Raw genomic sequence first — 7547 nt, 5'->3', positions numbered from 1 at the left:
CTGACACTGAGCCTCCGGTCTGTTCGCGAGAACTGCTCTCCCCCTCCGTCTGGCGGCTTGATCGAGTCGGTTGTCCACTCTGATGGTGAGGTCAATCAGGCTATTGAGAGAAGTGGGGAGCTCGACGGCGCGGATCTCCTGTTGGATGCGGTCAGCCAACCCATGCAGGAAGTGATCCCACTGCGCCTCTTCGTTCCACTTACACTCCGCCGCCAGGGTGCGGAACTCAATCGAGTAATCGGATACGGACCTGTCCTCCTGACGTAGGTCCGTGAGAAGTCTAGCCGCTTCCCTCCCGGCGACGGAGCGGTCGAAGACCCGTCTCATCTCCTCCGAAAGGGCGTGGAACGAGGCACAGCACCTGTCTTGGTTTTCCCACACCGCCGTCCCCCAGAGGGCAGCCCTTCCCGTCAGTAGTGACAAGACGAATGCCACCTTCATTTCCTCGGTGTAGAACGTGCGGGGCTGCAGGGCGAAGTGCAGAGAACAATGAGATAGAAATGATCGACAAAACTCTGGCTCACCCGCATATTTCTCAGGGATGGGGAGGCGTGGTTCGGGCTGGGAAATCCCCCCGGAGACGATCGGCGGTGTGGGTGGCGTGGGAGGCGCAGCGGATGGTGGTTGTTGTTGGTGTTGAGTCTGGAGAGCGAGCTCGGACACCTTCGTCACCATTGCTTGGAAGGCTCGACCCATCTCATCTATCGCCTTGTCTTGGCGATCCATACGACCCACGGCTCTCTGCAGAAATTCCTCCAGATGAGATGGGGAGCGATCGCCTGCTGCTTCCATGATGGTCAGATCCTACTGTAACGACAGGTAAAAGAGGAGGAAGCAATTGCAGGCAATCATATGATGTTTATTAGAAAGAGAGTCCAGAATGTTGGCAATGGCAAGGAAGGTCTACGGTGGCGTGAGAAGAGCTGGATGGTGAAGTCGATGGTGCAGGTGAAGGTGGTCAATGGTTGAAACCAGGAACAGACCGGAACACTGACACGAGGACGACAACACGAACCCAATCCAGCACACGAACACGGAAGACGGAAATCCAACTAGGACACGGAAACATGAGAGAGGATCTGACGGCAGACAGAGAGAGAGGTGAGTGTTTATAGCAGAGTGGAGATGAGGCTCAGCTGGAGCGAGACAATCAACATACAGGTGACAACAATTAACCAAACGAGCACATGGAGACTACGAGAGTACAAATACAAACACAAAACATGACACGGAGGAAACAATGGATTTCCTACCGTGACAGTACCCCCTCCCCTAGGACGTCACCTGACGTTCCCAGCCTGCCTTACCTGTAGATTGTAATCATCAATAAGGCGGTGATCCAGTATGTCCCGAGCAGGAACCCACCTTCTCTCCTCCGGACCGTAACCTTCCCAATCCACCAAGTACTGAAATCCGCGTCCCCTCCGTCTAGAGTCCAGAATACGATTAACCAAATATGTGGTTTCCCCATTAACGATACGAGGCGGGGGGGGGAACCGGGGCAGGCGGATTAAGACGGGAAAAAATCACCGGTTTAATTTTGGACACATGGAACACGGGATGAACCCTCCTGTACGTCGGAGGAAGGCTAAGACGCACTGTTACCGGATTAATGATTTTGGTAACAGAAAACGGGCCAATAAATTTGGGAGCAAGTTTATTCGAAACGGAACGCATCTGAATATTCTGGGTTGAAAGCCACACTCTTTGACCGACGATGTAACGGGGAGGCTTCGACCGGTGGCGATCGGCCTTAGCCTTGGTGCGCGACCTAGCCTGGAGCAGAGCTCTACGAGCTCTGGTCCAGGTGCGGTGACACTTCTGGACTAGTGCGTGTGCGGAGGGGACCGAAACCTCGGATTCCGTACTGACAAAATTAGGTGGTTGGTACCCTAAACTACACTTAAATGGAGACATGCCCGTAGATGACACTGGCAAAGAATTGTGTGCGTACTCCACAATTGAGAGTTGCTGACACCAGGACGAAGGATTATTGGAAGCCAAACATCGCAAAACCCTTTCGACATCCTGATTGGCTCGCTCGGTTTGACCATTGCTCTGGGGATGGAACCCGGAAGAAAGACTAACAGTCGCTCCTAACAATTTACAAAATTCTCGCCAAAATTTGGACACAAATTGGGGACCCCTGTCAGAAACCACGTCTGTCGGAAGGCCATGTATACGGAAGACGTGGTCAATGACAGCTACCGCTGTTTCCTTGGCTGAAGGTAATTTGGGCAAGGGAATAAAATGAGTCGCCTTCGAGAACCGGTCCACTACGGTTAAAATCACCGTATTGCCCTTAGAGGGCGGGAGGGCGGTAATGAAATCTAGCGAAATGTGGGACCAGGGTCTCGAAGGGACAGACAGCGGTAAGAGTAACCCATCTGGAGGTCGATTGGAAGTCTTACCAATAGCGCAAACTGAACAAGCCAAGACGAAGTCGTGGACGTCACGAGCCATACCAGGCCACCAAAATCGTTGCTTGACTAGAAACCTAGTTCTACTAACCCCTGGGTGACAAGCAACACTGGAACAATGACCCCACTGGAGAACGTCTGACCGTAACCCCTCCGGCACAAACAATCGGTTCGGTGGGCAACGAGCCGGGGCGTTACCCCTTCTAAGGCAGTCAACACCTTCGATTCGACCTCCCATCTGAGCGCGGAGATAATGATGGTCCCCGGTAAAATGGGCTCGGGAGTAGCAGTACGATCGGAACGCTCAAAAAGACGGGATAAAGCATCGGGTTTGATGTTTTTGGAACCCGGCCGGTAAGAAAGTGTAAAATCGAAACGACCGAAAAGCAATGCCCACCGAGCCTGCCTGGAGTTAAGTCTTTTGGCGGTTCTAATGTATTCGAGATTCTTATGGTCCGTCCATACAATGAAAGGTACACCCGACCCTTCAAGCCAGTGACGCCATTCTTCCAGTGCAAGTTTGACTGCCAACAACTCTCGATTGCCAATGTCATAATTAACTTCTGCAGGAGATAAACGGTGAGAATAATACGCGCATGGATGCACCTTTCCGTCTGAGGATGCGCGTTGGGACAACACTGCTCCTACCCCCACCTCTGACGCGTCGACCTCCACTATGAATTGACGTGAACGATCAGGGGTGACGAGAATGGGAGCTGAAACAAAGCAGCTTTTCAGTTTGGCAAACGCAGCCTCGGCTGCGTCTGACCACCTGAACGTCAAACTAGGGGAGGTCAAGGCGGTCAGAGGAGCGGCTAGTTGGCTGAAATTGCGAATGAAACGCCGGTAAAAATTGGCGAACCCCAGAAATCTCTGCAGGGCCTTGCGAGACTCTGGGGATGGCCAATTTACCACAGCCTTAACCTTCTCAGGATCCATGCGAACACCCTCAGTCGAAATGATGTGTCCTAGAAAGGAAACAGACTGTGCATGAAAAACGCATTTCTCCGCCTTGACAAACAATCCATTCTCTAGCAACCGCAGAAGCACTCGTCGTACGTGTTGCACGTGTTCCTGGAGAGACGAAGAAAAAATCAATATGTCGTCCAGGTAAACATATATCAACAGATCGACCATGTCTCGCAACACGTCATTAACGAGTGCTTGGAAGACTGCCGGCGAGTTCGTTAGCCCGAAAGGCATCACGCAGTACTCAAAATGGCCTCTAGGGGTGTTAAAGGCAGTCTTCCACTCATCCCCCTCCCTGATGCGGACCAAATGATAAGCATTACGTAAGTCCAATTTAGTGAAAACGGACGCTCCCTGCAACCTCTCAAAAGCTGAAGACATAAGCGGTAAAGGATAGGTATTCTTTACCGTTATGTTGTTCAGCCCTCGGTAGTCAATGCAAGGTCGCAAGGATCCGTCCTTCTTTCCCACAAAAAAGAACCCCGCCCCCGCTGGAGAAGAAGAAGGGCGGATAAACCCCGTTGCTAGAGAACTGGATATATATTTCTCCATGGCCGCCATCTCTGGAATAGACAAAGAATATAACTTGCCCTTAGGCGGAGAAGTACCTGGCAATAACTCTATCGCACAGTCATAGGGACGATGAGGAGGAAGAGAATCAGCACGAGACTTACTGAACACCTCCTTCAGGTCGTGGTACTCCGCAGGCACGTTAGCCAAATCCACTGCTTCCCCCTGAAACACAGACTCAAAAACATTAACACCAGCAGACAAAAGACAAGACAAATGACATTCCTCGCTCCAGCTAATCACAGATCCGAGGCGCCAATTGATCCTGGGGTTGTGTTTCTGGAGCCAGGTGTGACCGAGAACACAGCGCTGGATGTGATGTTCTTGGCTGCCGCAGTATAAACATAGTCCCAGGGATCTCCGCCTGATCCTCTCCTCCTGGGAGAGCCGAGCTCGCCCCACCTGCATGGGTTCAAGATCTCCCGGTGGGCTGACCGCAACCTCTGAGCGCTGACACTGAGCCTCCGGTCTGTTCGCGAGAACTGCTCTCCCCCTCCGTCTGGTGGCTTGATCGAGTCGGTTGTCCACTCTGATGGTGAGGTCAATCAGGCTATTGAGAGAAGTGGGGAGCTCGACGGCACGGATCTCCTGTTGGATGCGGTCAGCCAACCCATGCAGGAAGTGATCCCACTGCGCCTCTTCGTTCCACTTACACTCCGCCGCCAGGGTGCGGAACTCAATCGAGTAATCGGATACGGATCTGTCCTCCTGACGTAGGTCCGTGAGAAGTCTAGCCGCTTCCCTCCCGGCGACGGAGCGGTCGAAGACCCGTCTCATCTCCTCCGAAAGGGCGTGGAACGAGGCACAGCAGCTGTCTTGGTTTTCCCACACCGCCGTCCCCCAGAGGGCAGCCCTTCCCGTCAGTAGTGACAAGACGAATGCCACCTTCATTTCCTCGGTGTAGAACGTGCGGGGCTGCAGGGCGAAGTGCAGAGAACAATGAGATAGAAATGATCGACAAAACTCTGGCTCACCCGCATATTTCTCAGGGATGGGGAGGCGTGGTTCGGGCTGGGAAATCCCCCCGGAGACGATCGGCGGTGTGGGTGGCGTGGGAGGCGCAGCGGATGGTGGTTGTTGTTGGTGTTGAGTCTGGAGAGCGAGCTCGGACACCTTCGTCACCATTGCTTGGAAGGCTCGACCCATCTCATCTATCGCCTTGTCTTGGCGATCCATACGACCCACGGCTCTCTGCAGAAATTCCTCCAGATGAGATGGGGAGCGATCGCCTGCTGCTTCCATGATGGTCAGATCCTACTGTAACGACAGGTAAAAGAGGAGGAAGCAATTGCAGGCAATCATATGATGTTTATTAGAAAGAGAGTCCAGAATGTTGGCAATGGCAAGGAAGGTCTACGGTGGCGTGAGAAGAGCTGGATGGTGAAGTCGATGGTGCAGGTGAAGGTGGTCAATGGTTGAAACCAGGAACAGACCGGAACACTGACACGAGGACGACAACACGAACCCAATCCAGCACACGAACACGGAAGACGGAAATCCAACTAGGACACGGAAACATGAGAGAGGATCTGACGGCAGACAGAGAGAGAGGTGAGTGTTTATAGCAGAGTGGAGATGAGGCTCAGCTGGAGCGAGACAATCAACATACAGGTGACAACAATTAACCAAACGAGCACATGGAGACTACGAGAGTACAAATACAAACACAAAACATGACACGGAGGAAACAATGGATTTCCTACCGTGACAATACGTGTTTACATAAATATACATATTTATGAAAATATATACCAATGAAATGTTTTTATATATTTTTTACAAATATATTTTAAATATATAAATATATATACATTTTGACCTCTATATATTTCAGTCCAAGAAAATACATTTTCTTGCCTAAAAAGTCAATTTTGAAATATATTTATATGTAAAATATTTGAAGGTTGAAAGCACACAAATCATGAAGAATGAGGTTTGGTATTAAACTATCTTTATTGTGTTAGGTTATGTTTTCATATTGGCTCTTGGCTCAGGAGAACACCATCTTCTAAAAAACAAAGCATCTGTTTCAGTCCTGTCATTATTATTATTATTTTACATAATCTTTAACTTTTCCTGCTGTTCAAAAAGTCTCTCTTTTTACTATAACCATAAATTGTTACCATATAGGACAATATTCGGCCGAGTCTGAGGGTGCAAAAAAATTAAATATTGAGAAAATCCCCTTTAAAGTTGTGCAAATGAAGTCATTAGCAATGCATATAACTAAACAAAAATGTAGTTTTTATATATTTATATGACTGACACGTCAAACAACCAATCACAGTTCATTTCATTCAGGGGCATGTTTCAAGGTGTAGAACTGTTTCCATAATAACAGACCAGTGTATAAAACTCTCTGACATATTTGAAAGAATTTATACCACAAACTTTTCACATACTTCCAGTGTTTAGTTGATCCTGATAAACGCTCCTCATCACAGTTTGTGAATTTTTTGTTTAAAAAATTAAGTTGTACGTTTGAAGGAGTATTTTTGTTCCAAAAAAACCTCTTCCGGTTTGTCACAAGTTTCGGAAAGTTTTTTTCGATTATGGCTCTGTGTGACGTTAGATGGAGCGGAATTTCCTTATATGGGTCCTAAGTGCGCGCTCTTCTGCCAGAAGAGCGCACGCTCCCGTATAGCGAGGCTGAGCAGCACAGACATTTCACTGATCAGAGCGATTCACTGATCAGAGCGAGAGCGTCGCGAAAAGTCACAAAAGAAGTGTGTTTTAGGTTGCGAGGGCAAGACAACCCTGCACAGATTACCAAAAGAGAAACAGCATTAAGGGACCAGTGGATGGAGTTTATTTTTACAGAGCATCAACGGAGTTGTGCAAGTGTTTTTGTTTGTTCCCTGCATTTCGGATTGCACATCGTTTATTTCTTAAGGATAATGCAGTCCCAATGGAGAAGGGTCACGATTGTGTGTTGGAACCACATGCGGTGAGTAAAACTGCTTCAAATATCTCTGTGTTGTTAACTTAGCTATCAGCGCGTAAGCACATCAAGTAAACAACATGTGATGTTGTCATCACACTGCACTTTCCACATGTACAGCTTAAAAAAAAAAAAAAAAAAAGACGACATAAAGTGGAACTTAGTCATTTTCCAAAACCGCTAAGCAAATATATACAGTTTCAGTACATACCACATAGAGACGCATTTGCTGATGCTGCTCTTGTTAAATTTCAGCCTCTGGATCTGTGTCATAGCTTCCACATGCTCTCAACTCAAAAGCCTACTGGCGCTCGTGATTCTTTAGCTCCGCCCACACGTCACGCCTCTAGGCGCTCGTGTTTTTTCCGGGAAAATCGGTACAGACTATCTTTCTCTTATAAATATAATAAAAATAAAGACTTTTTGGAGTTATGAAGGATGCAGTACTACTCTATAGGTACTCAAGATTAACAGGATATTGAGTGAAAACGAGCATTTCACCCCCCCCCCCCCCCCCCCCCCCCTTTAAGACTGCACCAGACAGCCAGCTGCTCAACTTCTTGTCTGTAAGCAGACTCATCACCGTCCTGGATGAGGCCGATGACTGTAGTGTCGTCTGCAAACTTTAGGAGCTTGACAGAGGGGTC

This window comes from Carassius auratus, unplaced genomic scaffold (assembly GCF_003368295.1).
Source record: "Carassius auratus strain Wakin unplaced genomic scaffold, ASM336829v1 scaf_tig00217329, whole genome shotgun sequence".
In the NCBI taxonomy this organism is placed as follows: domain Eukaryota; kingdom Metazoa; phylum Chordata; class Actinopteri; order Cypriniformes; family Cyprinidae; genus Carassius; species Carassius auratus.
This window is presented reverse-complemented; position numbering follows the sequence as displayed.